We start from the raw sequence: 20783 nt of genomic DNA, 5'->3' as shown, positions 1-20783 counted from the left end.
CCAGCATCTTTGGGTATCTTAACTATTAATGTTTGTAACAAAAAGCTACCCCCCCCATTTCTATACCATCTCTCATTTTTCAGTTTTATTTACAATCTGAAAAACAAAAATATTTGCTTTTTATTTACAAAAATCCACAAAGACAAAAACAATAAACAAGAAAACAACACTATCCAGGACAGAAGCGAAAAAACACCCAAGAGTTTCAGATATCAGACATATTGAAATCATAAAGCTCCAAGTAATATGAAGGTTATCAAATAACATACCTATGCCTGGTTTTCCAGCTTATAGCTTAAACTAACCATTCTAGGCTTAAAAACAAACCAACAACTTTTGCCTACCTTTGCAGCTTTGACTTCTTCCACTCGTCCCAGCTCTTTTAAAAAGTCCAACGAGCTCGTGACAGAATTTCATGTAGTGTCTCTGCCTCTTTCACCTCTAATGTCAAGATGCTATACTGTCAGCAAAGAGATGGAAGTGGTTTGGTATGTGGGAGGGTTTTTAATATATATAAAAAGAGCAAATCTACAAAAATCAGCCCACATCTAACAGTGTCTGAGCCTGCTGCAGAAAGAGCAGAAGTGAAAGAGTGTGCATGCTTGCTTGCTTGCTTTTCAGCAAAGGGAAACAGAAGCAATTTGATGGAGAGGGGGTAGGGAGTGGACACTTGGGCTTAGGATGAGAGGCAATGGTGTTTTCCTTGTGCGCTTTGTATACCGCATGTGTGTCTTGGGGTGAGATGCATATGCATCTGAGCATGCAATTATCAGAATTCCTTCTGTTTTCAATGTTAAAAGCTGTAAGTTTCATTGCTTACATAGCCACAAACATATACAAGAGGCTTGGAGAAACCTCAATTTTTACAAAGTGCAAAAAAAAACCCCCAAACCCCCCACAACCTACCCACTGGGAGACCTCAAAAACAGCCCAGTGAGGCTTCAGAATTCTTACTATCTGATGTGGGATTTAGGGACAGGGGGGAGTGGAGTTGCTAGGGTGGATGTTGTGTTGGTTCTAGTCCAGTCTTTCCTTGGTAAAAATTGTAACTGGCCTATTTAAAGGGTAGCACATTTGACCTTTTGAAATGATACAATGAAAACAAAATGTAATTTTAATAAAGCAACCTCTTAGCAACCACCTTTATATTAGTTGTTCATTTTAGCTGTCTCTACACTAATACACAGAGTACAGGAAACAAGCAAGAGGAACTTGAGCTCTTAATACAGGGTGGCAAATATGACCTAATAGTCATTACTGAATCCTGGTGAGATGAGACTTAAGACTGGAATATAGAAACTGGTGCCTCCCCCCACCTCCAGCTGGAGCTCTCCAGAATTCAGCTCTGGCACCTCTCAGATGGGCGCCATTGCCATTCTCAGAGAACAAGGGAGTTCACGGTGAGCTCCAGCATCCCTTTTTCTAGAAAAACAGCACTGGGTACAACCTATTCAAAAGGGATAGACCAAATAGGAAAGGAGTAGGAGTAGCATTATATATAAAGGATGTGTATGTTTGTAAAGAGATCCATGACCTGGATCATGGAAAGCAGACTCAAAGTCTATGGGTAAAAATGGTAGGAGTAAGAAGCAACAGTGATCTTACTATGACTGTTGGCTATAGACCTCCAAGCCAGACTGAGGACTTGGATGATGCCTTCCTAGAGCACCTTACCAAACATTCAGAAAGGAGAGAGGTAGTGGTCATGGAAGACTTCAGCTACCCCAATATCTGCTGGAACTCAAACTCTGCCAAGAATGCAAGGTCCAACAAATTCCTCAATTGCTTCACTAACAATTTCATTTCCCAGAAGGTGGAAGAAGCAACAAGGGGATCCTCACCAACAGGGAGGAACTGATTGACAAAGTGAAAGTACTGGGGAGCTTGGGAGGAAGTAATCATTTCCTCTTGGGTTTCATTATAAGCAGGCAATTAAGAAGGCTGATTTCAAAAGCTTAAGGAACTACTGAGTGAAATCCCATGTATTTTTTTTGCATTTTTTCTCCTTCTTTGTTCTTTCATCGCTTTATTTTCTATAACAAATTATTTTAATGAAATGGTGTGTGTGTAACACCTAAAGAAACCAGCGTGGCTGCATAAGTAGCTCCCAGATGAGCTGAAATGTAAGAGATGGAAGCTGGGGTGACAACTTGGATAAAATATTGTTGGGCCAGGTAACCCACCTTGCACACCATTTGAATGGGAATGCCCATCCACTTTGTGGAGGCTCAGCGCCCTCAAATATTATATTGTGGGGGCCAAAGCCCCTATAGCCCCTAGGAGTTGGCTCTTATGGATGGAAGAAAAGAGAAATCATGAAAGAAAAATATACACAAGCAGCCAACAGTTGCAGGGAGAAGGTTCAGGTGAGCCAAAACACTGGGCAGCAGAATCCTTTCTCAATACAGCACAATTCACCCAGAGATTTCTCAGTAAAACATGATGCAGGTGTGGGGCCAAGGGTTGAAGACCCATGACTATTTCTGCAGTAGGTTCCCTGCAAGGTCCCTGTCTCCAGCATCATGAAGCCACCTAATGAGCAGGAAAGGGGAGATTTTTACCACTAATAAGATGCCTGACCCTTTGTGCTGATAGGAACCAATCAGAGTGAAAATAGTCAGCCATTGAGGATGGGCTACCAGGGTCCTGTGGAGAAGGCAAGCAAGAAGATCTTCAAGGAGGTGTTGTCTCCATATGTGCCACAGCTAAGGATTTCCAGGAACTGAAAAGCAAAGAGGACTTGGCTTTCCCTTTCCAGGGAAAAGTGTGCAAGTCCTATTATGTACAACAGAAGTTCATGGGAAACACAACTTGAAGTCACTGTGGAAGAAGACATTGGAATGCACCAAATCATTTGCCCATTTACATGCACAGAAATTAGTAGATCAATCTGAAAGGCAACTCACGGAATTCTGCACTGATCACCACAATGCATCCCTCCTCCTCCTCCTCCTCCTTCCTCTTCCTCTTCCTCTCCTCCTCCTCCTCCTCTTTTGGCGTGTTTACATTACCACCATATTTGCATCAGGGAGCCTTCTGCCTCAGAGCAGTTCCAACATAGATTGGACCCTCTTCTATTCATTTCAGCAAGTTTTGATGCTGTCAGATACCATCTGTACAACATTTTTTGTATATTTTCTTTTACTGCAAAGCGAGCAGGAAAAAAATCATTTTATTCCAAAGTTTCTCCTAATCGGTAAGCTCAATATTATGCCCAATGTCAATCACCCAGTGTATCTTCACAGCTTTGACTAGCTCATCTTTGCTTTCCCAGTCTAGTAGGATTTTATATATTTTATATATATTTTTTGTTGTTTCCCATTAGTATCTTTTCAAATTCTGAGCCCTCTTCAGCAAATACTTTCTCTTTCTCTTTTCTAAAGCTCTTACTCACTTGCATATATTGGAACCAGTCTGTAAATATTTTTCCTGTTTCTTACCTCTTTTTCAATCGTACCAAATCTTACTTAAAGTCTAGGAGGTCTTTGTATGTTCCCTAGACTTTGTCCATATTTAGCCTTTTTACTGCCACTGCTTCCATAGGCGATACCCAGCCTGGGTCTTTCTTTCTAAAAGGTCCTTATATCTTGCCCAAACATTGTATAGACTTTTCCTTTTTAAAATAATAACACTGGGCAACAATTTTTTACTTTTTGAATGTTGTCTAGATTTCTACAACTGATTTAGGGTATTTTTGCATTGCTGAATCAGGAAATGGCATCCGTTTCTCTCCATCAGGTCAGGTTTACTGTAAACTGAACGGTGGGCATTGATAAAGGTAAGTACACATAAATTGCAAGTTGCTTCACCATTTTTCAGGACTTGAACTTCCATTTCTTGGAACTCCTGGAATGCTCAGCGGCAGGGAGGTCTCTCTTCAGAGTCCAACAGTAGTCAGCCATCATGACTGCGTCCCAGCAACCCTGATACCTGGTCTCCATCTCTTTCATGTCCTGATGGAATCTCTCCCCCTGCTCGTCACTCATTGAACCCAGGTTCTCAGGAGACCAGTCCACATGTGAAAATAGGTAGTGCATCTTGACGCTCATGTTGCAGCCCAGGTTTCTGAAAGCAGTCAGCATGTTGTTGACAAGTTCTGCGTAATTTCTGGCCTTATTGTTGCCAAGAAAGTTCTTCACTACCAGAACAAATGCCTTCCATGCTTCAAGTTCCACTTCATTCACTGACTTTCCGAACTCTGGATCTCTGATGAGCTGACGGATCTGAGGACCGTCAAAGATGCCAGCTTTCAACTTCTCCATGGTCAATCCTGGAAAAGCCTGGCACAAGCAAGTGAAGCAGTCACCATCCTTGTCCAGAACCTTGGTGAACTGATTGATTAAGCCGAGCTTGATGTGCAGCGGTGGGAAGAATATTCTGTCTCTGTCCACCAGAGGGTCGTTGATGACATTCCTTTTTTTGCAAGGCACCAATTCCTCCAGCACAGGCCAGTCCTTCTTCGTGTAATGCTGAGCACGGTCCCTACTATCCCACATGCACAGAAAACATGGGTACTTAGTGAAGCCAGACTGTTGTCCCAACAAAAAGTTCACCATCTTCAGGTCAACACAAATAAACCACTTATGCTGATCATAACCAATTTTCTCCAGCACATACTTCACCGCTTCATAGTTCTCCTTCAGTGTACTCGAGTGAGCCAGGGGTATAGAGGCAAACTGGTTGCCGTTGTGTAGCAGAACACATTTCAGTGATTGCTTGCTGCTGTCGATGAACAGCCTCCAATCTTTGGGTTTGTACTGTGGCACTCCAAGCTTGAGCAGAAGCTGTGCAATATCTGCACAATACACCAAGTCCTTCTCTTCCGAGAAAAAACGCAGGTTTTATGACTTCAAACTGATCCCTTTTCGACATAATCATCCAGAACTATCGGACCTGAATAATTCTTGTCATTAAAATAATCATTTCCAAGCAAAACAATTATTTGACATGGCATTTTACCCCCACCAACTTCTAAAATGTTCCACACAAGTGTACATGTGAACAAAAACGTAAAAAACGACATGTGGTCATAGCTCAAAAACTTGACCTGATTGAGCAAAACCAATGTGATTTTTGGATTCAGTGCATCAGATTCGTCCTAAATCAACTGAAAAAACGCAGACAATATATTTGTTGTTGACCAGTGTAATAATATATTATTTATTTTTTTCAGATTTTGAAATTTACGAACAATTATCAAACAACCAACATAGAAAGAGAATTCTGAAGAATCTTCTGGACTTCGCTCTTCCCCTTTGTGGGTCCTTATATTAACCTTTTCCTCCTGCATATTGTCTATTAATCCAAATCTATTAAATTTCCATTCTAACCAAAATTCAACATTAAACTACAACTGTTATTCCAATTCTACTAATAATTTTAATTATTTACAGTGGTTTTTAAGATAATTTATATATTTTCCCCATTCCTTACTAAAATTTTAGTCTTCCTGATTTCTGATTATTCCAGCCATTTTTGCCATTTCAGCATAGTCCATCAACTTAATCTGCCATTTTTCTTCAACCTTTCCTAATCACATGGTTGGGGAAAAAATGTGGGCTTTGGTTTTATCATAATATAGATAACCATGCCCTCCAAACACCAGATCAAACTCTTCTAGATCCAAAATGCCTTCATCCTTCACACTTCCTCATAGTACATTTTTTTTTGCATCTATTAATATTTTAAATGTAAAATCAAGCCTGTCCTTTCCAGTGAAAGATCAATGGAGCCAGAGTTCACCAGGCATGGCTAGACCTCTGGGAACAAGCTGTGAAACCATTCGTTTATCATGTCCTTGACGTTGATGTCTGAGCTCAGAATGCACAATGAGATGTCCACAAAAATATCCCCCACAGATATAAAAGGAGTTGGTGTAGTTTCTTGCATGCTGCTCTATAATTTCAAAGGCTTCTGGAAAAATTAAAGAAAGAAGTAGGGGTCGGTAAACCATGTTTCCAGAAAGCAGAAACAGGGGGGAGAGAATGAGGGTCTTCTTCTAAGAGGTGTGTCTTCGACTATGAAATCGACAGCAGATCGAAAGCAACCTCGAAGAAGTGTGTAATTCTCCCAAATGAGAAACATTTCAACACTACCCAGCCCACCCAACTATCTTCTCTCCCTAGACAGAAGCAAAATCAGACCATTACTGAACCTTGTTTGGGGGATAGGCGACCCTTCCTTCTCCAGTGAACAGTTAATATATGCCAGTATGCTCCAACACAAATGACTTAACAGCTATGTGGCTTGGCTTTGTCATTTCTGTTTTGGTTGACCACATTTTTTATAATGTTGCTGTTAAATATGCTGAATCTTCTCTAGTTAACATGCATTTTATAAAATTTTGTTGTTTTTATTCAACAGAAATGCTGTTATCTATCTAGGTTGTTTTTATATAATCCTGACATAGTTACACTGCTAGAGCCAGATCATTCAAAAGCTGCCATCATCTCTTTCCTTTCATCAACATGCTGTCATGACCTTTGGTTTGTGGTCCACCTGCACCACTGTCTGGATAGATATAGCCTTACTACTGTTGTCTATGCTCTAGTAAGCTGTAGGACAGATTACTGCAATGCTTTATACATAGGGCTGCCTCTGAAGACACTTCAGCTGGTGGAGAATTCGGTGGCCTGGTTGCTCACCAGGACAAGACAGTTTGAGCATATTACATTGATTCTGGCCTGACAGCACTGGCTGCCAATTAGCTTCTGGGCCCAATTCAAAGTGCTGGTTTTGACCTGTATGGCCTTAATTGGCTCAGGGCCGCAATACTTCAAGGACTGCCTCTTTCCATATAAATCTACCTCGACCCTGCAATAAGCTTCTGAGGCCCTTCTTTGTGTGTCTCCTCCTCAAGAGGTCTGGAGGGTGGCAACACAATAAAGGGCCTTTTCTGAAGTGGCTCCCCATTTGTGGAATGCTCTCCATGATCTTTCCCCAACCCACCCTGCCCAAACCCCACACTTTCCCCCAACCTGACCCACCCAAACTGCAAGACCTTTACCCACCCCAACTCTGTGATGCTTCTCCCACCCACCCCACCTGAACTCCACGTTCTTTCCCCAACTCACCCTGCCCAATCTCCACAATCTTTATCCCACCCACCCTGCCTGAGCTCTGTCCTCTTTCTCACCCTACTTGCCCAATCTTCATGCCACAGTTGCCCCCGCCCGCCCCCCTTGCCTTTGCCAGCTGTCTTTCCTCCGCCACTGTGGCAGCAGTGGCTAGACTTCGGCCATATGTCTTCTTGCAGCCTACTCAGACTTGCTGCAGCTGCAGGAAGTGGTGCACCCACTTTGGAAGTGTGCTTCAAAGAAGTGCTGAGACCATTTCTGGGAGCATGGTAGAGGCCATGACAGTGGAGGAAAAGGTCATGGAGGAGGTGGCAGTGGTGGCAGAGCAGGACATCCAGAATTTCAAACAGAAGGGCTTCTGTGAACCCAGGATGTCCCGGCCAAAGTGGGACACTTGGGTGGTGTGGAAGCTCTGAAAATCTGCACCAATGCTCATATATAAGAGTAGATCTCTGTTGCATTCTGCTTGTGGCACTGAAGCTTCCAGCCCCACTTAACTGAAGCTGCAGAGGAAAGCTGCAGTGTAGCAAGGCACAGCAACTAAGGGATAGGTAGATGCTGGAGACAACAAGGAACAAAGGGGCTCATGGAACAGCTTCACAGGGCTTAAGGACATGAGATCTGTAAGGTGGAGATGGCAAGGTAAAATGTTCATGCAGGCTTTCCTGGAAAGGCCAATCCAGTTAACTAGGTGTATTAAGCTGAGTTGTGATGCAGTGCAGAGAGAAGAAATATCATGGTGCAGCAGCACAACTGGACACCTTCATCTGTCCCAGCTGCAACAAAGCATGTCTCTCTCATATTGGTCTCTGCAGCCATAGCAGGTGCTGCAATTTATCCAACAGTTCGAGTTTCTCCCCAAAGGCCCCCTCCACCATTGTCTCCTGAGAAAGACAGATGCCAGCAGATGTGTTTTGTACTTGTTTCTGAATGTAATTGTACTGTCCACTTTATGCTCTTATGTGCTGCTGCTTATTATTATTATTATTATTAGTAGTAGTAGTAGTAGTAGTAATGTTGGAGGTATAGACATTTTTGCAAATAAATAAAACTAAGTCTTCAACTGGGAAAACGTGACAGGAAGCAATGGTTGATGACTGAAAATGATAAAGACACTCCAAAGGCAAAACAATAGAGATTTTCATCAAGGTCATGGGAAACTATAGCCTACAGAGCCACAAACTGGTTTGGCTTCAAGAGACTTTCAACTTGCAGCACAGAAATATGCTCTAATCTCCCAAGTCCTGTTCACAGCATTGGGTGAATTGTGTGTTAAACTGGAGCACATTCATGACAGGAACCATCTCTTCATTATCTGGATTCAGCAAAACACATCCACCACTGAACAACCGTGTGGTTCTTTGATCTTGTGGTGTTCTGCTTTGTCACACTTCCCTTTGCAAGAGCTGCCAGAAGTGGACTTGGGGCTTCCATAGGCATCTTTTGAGCAAGTCTTCTCAAGAGAGCAACTTGGCTCCTGGGAGCAGCCTTCACTCTGGGGAAATGAAACAATATGATCTGCACCTCAGCCTCTCCACACATGAAGAATTGGACGATCACCACAAAGCTTGCGAGGCAAGCCACTATTGGTGGTCCAAAGTTGCTGTTGCACCTCAGTTCCTTGCATCTGCTTGGGGCTGTCAGTTTCTTGGATTTGCATAAATTCACCCTGCCTGCGCAAAAAGCACTGGAAACCGAAGAGGCTGAAAGCACCCAAGACGATTCTCAACATCACACCTTGCCAGAGTTCTACATCACTTTCATCTCGCAGCAGGAGCTGTTCCCAGATTGGACTGTTCTAGTTCTTGCTCAGGGGAAGTTGGTGTGTAGATCATATCTCAAAGCCAGTGGTAAAGATGAACGGTAGTGGCCACAGGAACACCTTAACAGAGAAGACACAGACACCTCCTAGTGGAAATTTAGCTCCAGGTTTAGCTCCTTCAAATTGCAGCCTACTCTCCCATGTCATACATGAAAGCAACATAGTCCCTTGCACATTTCACTTTCAGCTGCAAGGCACATGGTTGGGAATGAGTTGTTCTTACTGAGTACCAGTCCAAATAACTTTTGCTACTGCAGAACAGACTATATGGCCCAGTTTCAGCCCCAGGTTGGGATAAGTGCCATGTTCCCAGTAAAAGTACCCACAGGGAGCCTCAGTTTATATCCACCAGATAAAGGAGATCAGGATAGGCAAGGACTTGCTGTAGCCACCAGTTAATAAACCAGAATACTTGCAACTTGTCTAAAAGCCACAAACACACAGGCATTTGTGGGTGGTGTGGCAATGACAAAGATCACTTGCAGAAACCAAGAACAAGGTGTGAACAGGGCTGTCTTCTGAAGCAAAAATCAGGCACCCATGAGCAGAGGGCATTTTGTAGTGTAGGAAGATGACAACAAACACACAATCCAGACAGCTAAAATTTCCTCAAGGCAGACACCTAAAGGGTGCTAGATGAGAGTGATGCTCTATCAAGTTGCGATCAGATACCACATTAAATTCCGTTAGGGACATATGAAGTTGGCTTATGGCAGCTCAGTCTATTTGCCCATCCAAGTCCCATAATGTCTATTTTGGCTGGCAGCAGCTCTCCAGCGTCTTACTGATCAAGACTGTTACAGAAGCAGCATTCAAGTCCTGTTCACAGCATGTGGAAGATTGTGTGTTGGTTGTTTTTTTTTTAAAAAAAAAAACTGGAGCACGTCAGTAACAGGAATCATCTCTTCAGCATCTGGAGTCAGCAAAGCACCCCCCCCCCACTGAACAACCATGTGGTTGTTTTGAGGCTGTGGTGCTCTGCTTTGTTGCACTCCCTTTTGCTGGAGCTGCCAGAGGTGGGCTTGGTGCTTCCAGGGGCATCTTTTGATCAAGTCTTGCTTCTCAAGAAGGCATATTTGCTCCCAGGAACAGCCTTCACTCTGGGGAAATGAAAGAAGATGCTCCACACCTCAGTTTCTCCACACATGAAGAATGCCATTCTCACCATTTTTTGGAGGGGATGAATTTGCCATACCCCTCCTCCCCTGGAAGAAGAGGAGAGGTGATATTTCCTTAGGGGATGACATTATGGTCTGAGGATTATTTCACCCAATGGGGAGAGGTGATGACAGTATATTTATGCTTGTTCAGTTGCATTTGTTGAATCTGACTAGTTAATTAGTTTTGCAGATCCTCAAGTTGTTATATTATCCACATTTGGTTGTCTTGACTCTTCTTCATGGTGTGCTTGCTGGCAATTGGGTCATCACCATCAGCAGTCCAGTGTTGCTGTTGCACCTCAGTGCCTTGCAGGCAATAATAGAGAAGAAGACAGGCACCTCCTTGGGTTAGATTTGAAATGAATCAACCACCAACCTCTGGATATCTTGTCAGGTGAATCAGCTACATCTGCCATTGCTATCTCAACAAGGAATAGGAACTTTGTCAGTTAGTGGTAAGGAGGATCTGGTGAAACGAACACTGTGCTGCAATTGAAGTACTTCAATCCTCAATTAATTAGTCTTTGGATTTAGACCATTTAGCAGTTCCAAAAAGCCAGACCAAAATAGGATGGAAGAAAAAGAAATGGGGACTGTGCACTGCTGGCAGGAAAGCAGGGTACAGGAAAGGCACACCTAGAGGACCCTGGGGCTTGATGGGGGCAGAGAGTGGCCAAGTCTAGGGCTCAACAGTGAAGCTTCCTACACATGGACCATCTTGCTCAGATTGTTTGCACTCACTTTTCAGCGTCTCTCCAGGGTTTCAGACAGGAATCTCTTCCAGCACTACCTGTAGAAGCTTCCTGGAGCTTTCTGAAGACCAGGCCAATGCCCTACCACATTGATTCAACAGGTCAATTTCCCGAAGGGTGGGCCGAGGCGATAATCATCCCAATTTATAAAAAGGGCCCCACATCAGACCCGGTGTGATGGCCTGGGAATTCGATTCAGAGGCTGAACCAGAGGAATCCCAGCCTGCACAGGAGTCCCCACCTCCAGGACCGGCTGAACTGGGGCAGGGCCTTGATTCTGAAGTGCCTGCACCTGTGCCGGATCCTCAGGAGCAGGCACCAGGTGAATCCACTCTGGCTCAGGAGGTGGTTGAGGACACAGTGCCTACAGGTGCGCCTCTCCCAGCCCTGTCAAGGGAAGGTGAGTCTCCCCCTGGGTCCATTTACCCTCCAGCCTCTCCTGAGCTGCAGAGGCTCAGGGCAGAGAGGCGGAGGGAACTGGTTTCTCCCAGGAGGAGTGCTCGCCTTAAGGCCAGGAGAGGCGGGTCTCCTGGGGGCCGGGACCGCCCCTGGCCTCAGAGAAGATAAAGGCCAGTCAGCCCGGTCCCAGGTTGCAGGAGCAACGTCGTTGAAGAGCTGTTTCGGCCAGCACCCAGTCCTATTCCTCCAGAGTTCCTGTCCTTGCCCGGCTCCTCACTTTGGACCCTGCTTCGCCCGTGGAGGACTGTCTGCCGACCCTCAACCCAGGTCCTGGACCTCGCCCCGCGGTAACCGCCCCCTGGGACCAGCACACCTGGCAAGTTACAGACCTATTAGTCTTTCACCTATACCTAGCAAATTATATGCAAAACACCTCTATATCAAATTAACCAGTTGGATGTACGCTGAGGCTATCTTGGCGGAGGAAAAAGCTGGATTTAGGCAAGGTAGATCTACCATAGATCACTGTTTTGTCTTAGCACATCTTATTGACAAATACGCCAAGAAAACCTGTGGGGTCTTATATGCAGCCTTCATTGATTTGAAGGCTGCCTTTGATTCAATTTCACGAGTAAGACTCTGGGCCAAATTGAATACATCCAGTATAGATAAAAGATTATTATTTTTGACTAATGGCCTATATAAAGATACTGTGTTGTACATAAGATCCTCCACAAATGGCCAACTCATAGGCCCTGTACCAGCCACCAAGGGGGTTAAGCAAGGCTGCATTTTAGCCCCAGCTTTATTTAACCTATATATCAATGACATGGTTAAAAGCCTAACATCTCCGGAGTTCCATGCTCCTAAATTGGCCACAAAACCAATCTCAGTGCTCTTATATGCCGATGAGGGAGCTGCGGAGAGGGCGGGCGGGAAAGAGACAGTCAGAGAGGAAGAGAAAAGAAAGGAAGAAACACGAGAGAAGGGAGAAAAACCAGGATCAAGGGGAACCCCCCACTCCCTCTGGGTCGCCATTCTGAGACGGGGCGCAAAGCAAATAGGCAAAGGGTTCTGCCACAGCCCCACCTGGCGGAAGGGTCTTTCTTTCCCCTTTCTCCAACACCTCCCTCCCCCCGTTTTGGTTTATGGAGAAAAAGAAAATGGTCACTCAGGATAACCAGGAGCTGACAGCCACTCCTGACACAATGGTCCAGCCATTCACAACAATCCCATTCCCATCTCCCCCACAGAATGGGATCCCCACAGAGTATGGCGTACCCCACGCTCAGGACTATGCAGGCCAGACCAGCGAGCACAATCTGACAATCTACGGGAGTACACAGGCACACGGAGAACAGAACACGAACACAGCCACCACACAGAATGGATCTCTTATGCAGACAGAAGGAGGGGCACAGACGGATGGCCAGCCGTCACAGACACAAAGCAACGAGAGTACCTAGAGCAAATCTACTCCAAAGCGGCTGCATGTCTCCAACATTCCCTTCCGCTTTCGGGATCCTGATCTCAGGCAGATGTTTGGGCAATTTGGCAAAATCCTTGATGTAGAGATAATCTTTAATGAACGTGGCTCCAAGGGATTCGGGTTTGTAACTTTCGAGAATAGTGCTGATGCAGACAGGGCCAGGGAGAAATTACACGGCACCATGTTAGAGGGCCGTAAAATCGAGGTTAATAATGCCACCGCCCGTGTGATGACTAACAAGAAGATGGTCACACCATATGCAAACGGTTGGAAGCTGAGCCCTGTGGTTGGAGCAGTGTATGGCCCTGAATTATATGCAGTTCCAGGCTTCCCTTACCCAACTGCAGCCACCACAGCAGCCGCATTCAGGGGAGCTCATCTGAGGGGCCGAGGGCGGACAGTGTATGGCGCATCCCAGCTTACCCAGGTGTGGTTTACCAGGATGGATTTTACAGTGCTGACCTCTATGGCGGATATGCAACCTACAGATATGCACAGCCTGCTACCGCAACGGCAGCCGCTGCTGCTGCAGCCACTGCAGCGGCTTACAGCGATGGTTATGGCAGGGTGTACCCAGCAGACCCTTACCATGCCCTTGTCCCTGCCACTAGCTATGGAGTTGGCGCTGTGGCAAGTTTACACCGAGGTGGCTACAGCCGATTCGCCCCTTACTGAAGTGACATGAGCCCCCTGCAAGTGGGACAGCCCCCCCCCCCCAGTTCATGAGGCCTGGCTATTGCAATATTTACTAGTAGAGGAACTCTATAGCAAGAAGAGGAGGAAAACAAAAGGGGAAAAGACAAGAAATACTTTTTAATACCTCACTATGTTCTTTGAATATGTATTTTTCCTTTAAATTTCTGCCTTTAATTCTTTTGTTCCAAAGATTGTGCATTTTTTGTTTTGGTTTTTTAAAAACTGTGGTAAACATAATGCATTTCCATGTGTGTATATGTGTAGCTTATCCTACCAATCATAAAAAGAAATGAATAGTGCCAAGGAGACCATTAGGAACCAGTATCATGAAACTAAATCAGGAACATGCACACGTTTTATTTTACCTGGGTTTGGGGCCTGAGGCCTGCGATACACAAGGAATAGCCCCCTCTGCCTGCAAAGGGCAGTGCTGATTGGCTGCAGCTGGAACCTGCATGCTGTTTGGAAACGCAAAATGTTCCCTTTTTATCATCACCTGACAAACATGGGCTCAGGACGATTCTAGAAGATTTTAGAGTTTTCAAGACAAGACTCCTCAAAACTGCCCAAAGACTTCGTCTGTTAATGGTTTTAGGGGGACAAGACTTGAAATACATTTATGATCTTACTGCTTCTATATATAAGGCCCCCTTTAGTGATTAACGTCCAATACCAAGGCTGTCCTTAGTTTCTTTCACTTGCTATGGTCTTCCTCTCTTCCTGTCCTTCCCCTCTTTTCTTTTCTGGAGGAGCAGCAGATGTGGGACAACGACTGCAGAACTTGAAGCCATGGTGGAGAGTTACATCTCTAATAACAAGGAATCTGATGGCCATGTCGTGCACACCCTGAAGTTATAGAAGAACGATTGGGGGGGGGGGGGAGCTTGCACCAGTGTCACTCTGAGCTAATCAGTCACTCAGTTTCCAAGATCCTTCTTCTTTTCACCCTAAGATACTTAGCTTTGCTGCAAGTATGCCACCAAAAAAAATGCATGAAGAGAAGAATATGGCCTGGATAATGAACCTAGAAAAGCAGCAGAGGCAGTGGGAACGATATTTTGTGTTTCAAAACTATACTTAAAGTAATCCTTGTGTAGCTTCAGCGTCTGGGGACAAGCAGAAATATATTTCATATGCTGATGATGAGGTCCTCCTATCCTGAACAAAAATAGGCCTTAAAAGGTTGATAGGAGAATTCTCAGCATACTGCAGGAGAGAACAGCTGGTGGTAAACTATAATTCGTGCCCAGGGGCCTTGTTGTTCTTTAGCTATGCAATCAAATTCTCTACCTTCACTGTGGTTACAGGTGGCCAGTGATGTGAACCCTCTGGTTGAATGCTTGGCTTGTTAAACTGAGCTTTCTTGTCATAATACAATGATTGAAAGTATCAGATCCACTCTTGGAGTTCAACAGTACAAATGAGTCCGTTACATTCCTGGTCCAGTAGGCCAGATATGGTACACCAAAAGCTACACTTGATCTTAGCCAAAAGGCCGAGAAGCGATGCTGATGACCTAGTACTTGTATCTAGAACCCAGGTGGGCCTGAGACGGCTGCTTGCAAAATTAAGTTCATGTTGCACGAGGAATGCTTTATCTATAAAGTATGATAAGACGCAGGTCATTGTATTTGGGAAGCGTTCTAAAAAGCATGTTTGGCACCTAGATGAACACATCATAAACCAAGTAAATACGTTTAAATATCTGGGATTGATTTATTCAGAAACGGCATCTTGGAATACACAGCTATCCAATATTAAATTGCAAGCCTTTAAATCAGCAAAAGCTATTCTGAAATTTGCTGCCTGTAAAGGTGGAAATCTGGTCAACCCAGCTCTATCTGTGTATAAAGCAAAAACAATGGCCCAGATTTTATATGGTGCAAAGGTCTCCGGTCTGGAACCCCCACAGAATTATTTTTTAAGAGTTATTTTAGGTTTACCCAAAGATGTGCAATCTGCCATGGTCAGGTTGGAAACTCGCATGTTGAACATAGAGAGCCAAATAGATAAAAGAATTCTCTGTTACTGGTTTAGAGTTCAACAGATGGACAACACTAGGCTACCAAAAAAAAAAAAAAATGCCTGATTGAGCTCTCAAATGGATTACCCCTTAAAAACTGGGTACACCATGCTGCCCAACTGATGAGCAAATATGACCTCTCAGTGACTGAGATTAAAGAACTCCCCTTATATTCACAGAAAAATATTTTTAAACGAACCATAAGGGCAGTGGCAACTAAAAACGATCTAAACTCTATGTGCACATCTACATGAGCCCCATTGTATTTTAAACTTAGAGAGGTCAATGAACACATATCTTATTTTAATGAATTGACTTTTGCACAGCTTCGAAAAGCTTTTACAGAGCTACGACTAAATACAATAAGCTCTGCTTATAGAGATGGGAGACACAGAGGCATACCAAAAATGAACGTGTTTGCATTAGGGGATGTTCTGAAGTAGAGGACCTTATGCATTATATCTTGCACTGTCCGTTATATAATGATGCAAGAAAAAGATTTTTGGTACCTATAATGACAGGGTCCCCTGGCCAGAACCCCCTTGACATGATGTTATATCTCCTTGCAGATACAGATAAGTATGTGACCTGGCGGGTAGCACTTTTTGCAACTGCTGCTAGGAAAATTAGAGCAAATTATATAGCCAAGGTAGCCATTAACTGTAAAGGAGATGAATTTATTTGATCCCATCTATCTACCTCAGGCTATGCTCTATCTTTGTCACCAAACTTTGAGTATAAATTGCACACTGTATTAATTGATATTGTTTTTAACATTAGTGACCATGTGATGATTTTAGCTTATGAATTTTATTGTTTAATGTTTTCATTTGTACATTGGGGTACTTTTATAGCTTTGTTTAGAGTACGTAATGTTTTAATAATACAAATATTTTAAGTCTTTTTTTACCAATTCAGTATATTTTCTTTTAATTGTCAAATAATTCTGTGTACATTGCGGCAGCCTTTGGCTATGTGCAATAAAACTGACTGAGACTTGAAGGTACACCAAAAGCAAGTTGGGTCTTTCTTGTGCGAAGCCGTGACCAGGCTTTGCCATGCAATTCGCTTGGCTTTTTGTTTTTGTTTTCTTATTAGTTGTTTGTAGTTCCGTCTTATGGAGATATATGCAGTAAATAAAGGGAGCGCCCCAGTATTCCTATATTTGTGATAAATAGTTCTCAAATGCTTCCTTGTTTGTCTGCACTCTGCATTGAACCAGCTTGCTAGATCCCTTGCCCCCTTTGTGGCTGTATTCTGTATCGCAGATGATAATTGTGTTTTAAGCTTTTCTAAAAAAAGCTCTTAAAAAGCTCTAGGACCACAGCTGCGGAGTTAGTCGAAACAATAGCAGAATGTATATTCTTTAGCTCCACTGATTGAAGGAGGAGGATTAAGTCTGCATTCAGCACAGGGGACCATTTAATTCTTTTGGGAGCCGGTATACCCAAATTCACCGTGGGAGTATATTGTGGGTTGGCAATTGGTTTTTCAAAAGGCGGGCCTTCAAACACTAAAGTTAGACGGAGATGGTCACTCTCAGTTTTATGGCCCACTTGGAACTTCATGACAAAGCCATACGCGAATCTTGAAATTAGAATATAATCTATAACGCTTCCGCCTGCCTTGGAAAAATGTCGTTTAATATCAACAGTTCCCTCCGTTTTGCGACCAGGGCTAAGCAGAGCCCTAAAAAGTTGCATCTGCAATCGTTAGAGAGGCGTGTAACGCCTATATCTGTCTGGCGATCATGGTCCAGGAACTGCTTGTACTGAGTGTATAGACAGTTATCATCTGTTCCCATTCGGGCATTGAAGTCTCCACCAATGAGTCTCTCTTCCATGTCTGGAGAGATTCCCAGCAGTGTCCGCCTTCTTTTCAACTCCTGAAACCTGGTCACCATAGTCCCGATGCCCTTCAGGAACTCAATAGCGGGCAGGTGGCACTTCTTCTCCATGTCTGCAATGAGGCTATTGAGACCGGCGATATCCTCCGAGAGCTTGACAATATTTAATTCCTTTTTCTTCTTCATCTCCTTCTCCAGATCCTCCAGCTCGGTCAGCCAAAAGCGCTGCAGCTCCTCCAGGAAGTTGCGCATCTGCTCAAAATCACCCAGGATCTTGTTCTTCTCCTCCTCTAGCTCCGCCGGATATGCCTGGCTCTTTCTTCTTCAGCCAGTTTCAATTCCATAATCACTTGTCTCTCTTGCACCAGAAACTGGACTATTTGCTTCAACCACTGTGAAGCCTGGTCCAGATTGATCAGTTCATGTGTTCTTTCGACCTCTTGCAGACAATGCAGATGGGGGCAGCGCAAGCCCTGCAGAAAAGGTGCAAGGGTTCCCCATGTCCCTCACAACCGGCTCTCCCCACCTGATGGGTTAAGTTCTTCTTTTCCCCCAATTTTTAAAATTAATTTTCAACATTTATCACAAACATAACATATAACACACACACAAAATATACATTACAATACTAAAGAAAAAACACACAAAAATAATAGACTTATTACTTCTAAAACCCAATTTAACTTTCATTGTTAACTGACTTCCTCAAATCCCCCCTAACTGAATTTCATTGAGTCACTTTGTAACAGCTCTCCAAAATCATATTTCTCATAAAATTAACTCCTTCAATTTACTACTCTCTTTTCTTAATAATCTAGCCCATGATCTTTGACAATTCATTCTTATTCTAGTTCTAGGCCTGTTTGGTACTTTCCAGTAACTTCTAACATCTTATATTACAACATTTGGTTAAATATTCTTTGAATTTCTTCCAATCTTCCTGATGCTCCTCTTTCTTCTGGTCATGGATTCTTCCAGTCGGGTCTGCCAGCTCCAAAAAGTCCAACATCTTCATCTGCCATTCTTCTTCTGTTGGTATTTCTTGAGATTTCCAATTTTTAGCTAACAGCAATCTTGTCGCTGTAGCAGCATACAAAAACAATCTAACATCTTTTTTGGGCAATTCCAATCCTGTAATTCCAAGTAGAAAGGCTTCTGGTTTCTTAACAAATGTATTTTTCAACATTTTTTTCAATTCATTATAATTCTTTTCCCAGAGGTCCTTCAACTTAGGACACGTCCACCCCATATGGTAAAAAGTGCCTTCATTTTTTTTGCATTTCCAACATAAATTATCATTCGTGTGATAAATCTTTGCTAATTTTACCGGGGTTAAGTACCATCTATACATCATTTTCATGATATATTTTTTTAATACGGTACAAGCAGTAAACTTAACCCCTTTCTTCCACAACCTTTCTCAATCTTCAAACATTATATTGTGTCCAAAATCTCTTGCCCAATCTATCATCACTGATTTAACTTGTTCATCCTTTGTATGCCACTCCAATAACAAGTTATACATTTTGGATAGGTTTTTAACATTTGTATCTGACAATTCTGTTCCCAGTTTGGATTTTTCCATTGCAGAACCATTTTTCTTATCAAGCTTATACAATTCATTGATCTGATAATATTGTAGCCAACCATCTAATTTGTCTTTAATTTGGTCAAATGATCTTAATTTAAATCCTTCATTATCTTCCAACAATAAGTCCTCATATTTCAACCATTTAGACTCCATATTTAACTTTTTCTGCTTCCATTGGTGAAAGCCTGAGTGTTTTCCTTTCTAGGAGATCTTTATATCTTATCCAAACATTATATAAAGATTTTCTAATTACATGATTTTTAAAACCTTTATGAGCCTTTATCTTGTCGTACCATAAGTATGCATGCCAACCAAATACATTATCAAATCCCTCCAGGTCTAATACATCAACATTATCTAATTGAATCCGTTCCTTAATCCAGCAGAAAGCTGCAGCTTCAAAATATATCTTCAAGTCTGACAGGGAAAATCCCCCTCTTTCTTTTGAGTCTGTTAGTATTTTATATTTAATTCTGGGTTTTTTCCCTTGCCAGATAAATTTAGACACTGCTTTCTGCCACTCTTTAAAACATTTTACGTTATCAATAACTGGAATAGCTTGGAATAAAAAACAACATCTTTGGCAATACATTCATCTTAACCACCGATATTCGGCCCATCAATGATAATTTTAAATTTGACCAAACCTCAAGATCTCTCTTAATTTCATTCCATAATTTTTCATAATTATCCTTATATAAGTTTTTCACCGATATGTTCACACCCAAATATTTCACTTTTTTCACAAAAACAAGGCCTTTCTTTTCCTGAAGGACTTTTTCCCTCCTCATTATCTAGATTTCCCCCAAAAACTTTGGTTTTGCTCTTATCTAACTTAAATCCTGCTACATGCCCGAACTCCTGAATCAACTCCAGTGCTTTCACTGCCCTGCAGTCTGGATCTTGTAAAGTTAACACCAGATCGTCAGCAAAGGCTTTTAACTTATATTGTTTGGATTCTACTATTATACCTTTAACCTCTTCCTCTTTCCTTAATATGTTTAGCAAAACTTCAAGAACCGAAATAAAAAGCAGAGGGGAAAGTGGGCACCCTTGCCTGGTTCCTTTTTCAATTCTAATTTCTTCTGAAACCACATTATTAACTATAGTTTTTGCTTTTTATTCAAAGTAGATTGCATTAATACTATTTAAAAAATCTTGTCCAACCCCAATACTTTCTAAATTCTTTTCCATAAAATTCCAAGATACATTATCAAAGGCCTTCTCTGCATCAATAAACATTAATATCGCTTTACAAATTTTTTTAACCTCCAACTTTCCCAACACATCAATTACATTTCTAATATTATCCTTCATATGTCTTCCAGGCAGAAATCCTGCCTGATCCTTGTGAATATAATCTATTAGTACCTTCTTTAACCTATTGGCCAAAATATTAGCAAAAATTTGGAATCCACATTGAGTAATGAGATCGGTCTATATTTTTTTACATTGGATCTATCTTGATCTGGTTTTGGTATCAGAGTTATAAAAGCTTCTTTCTAAGTTTCAGGTGCTTTGTCCCCTCTTAATATCTTGTTGCATACATCAACCAATGGCTGAATAAGCCACTCTTTCATAGTCTTATAGTACTTTGCAGACAAACCATCTGGTCCTGGGGTTTTGCCAAGCTGCATCTGCTTAATCACCTTGTCTGCCTCTTGTCTTGTGATAAAGTGGGATCTTTTTATTTTCGGGAATTTACTTTAATAAAGTGCTCAATTTTGTCCTTATCTTCTTTTCCATTTTTATACAGCTGTTTATAATATTTCTGAAAGCATCTTCTTATCTCTGCAGGGTTCTCCACAGATTTTCCCTCTGATACAATATTAGTGATGGTACTTTGTTTCTGCCTCTTTTTTAACTGCCAAGCAAGCAGTTTTCCACATTTATTTGCAGATTTAAAATATCTCTTTTATCATTTTTATT

At 42.5% G+C, this 20783-nt stretch overlaps 2 pseudogenes across 2 annotated transcripts in view; one reads left to right on the top strand and one right to left on the bottom strand.

The window, feature by feature from the left end:
* LOC310698058 (putative G-protein coupled receptor 34) overlaps positions 1 to 20783 on the bottom strand; it is a 197003-nt pseudogene that overhangs the window by 3006 nt on the left and 173214 nt on the right. The window contains exon 3 of the transcript XR_014530126.1: positions 345 to 460. The product of XR_014530126.1 is annotated as a putative G-protein coupled receptor 34 (transcript). The remainder of the gene's footprint in view (positions 1 to 344; positions 461 to 20783) is intronic.
* Positions 11202 to 14919, top strand: LOC310698057 (RNA binding protein fox-1 homolog 2-like; annotated as a pseudogene). Its single transcript has one exon. The product of its transcript is annotated as an RNA binding protein fox-1 homolog 2-like (transcript).

Source organism: Podarcis liolepis, assembly GCF_965112155.1.
Source record: "Podarcis liolepis genome assembly, chromosome: Z".
In the NCBI taxonomy this organism is placed as follows: domain Eukaryota; kingdom Metazoa; phylum Chordata; class Lepidosauria; order Squamata; family Lacertidae; genus Podarcis; species Podarcis liolepis.
The sequence above is the reverse complement of the archived record's forward strand: the minus strand, read 5'-3'. Positions and strand labels throughout refer to the sequence as shown.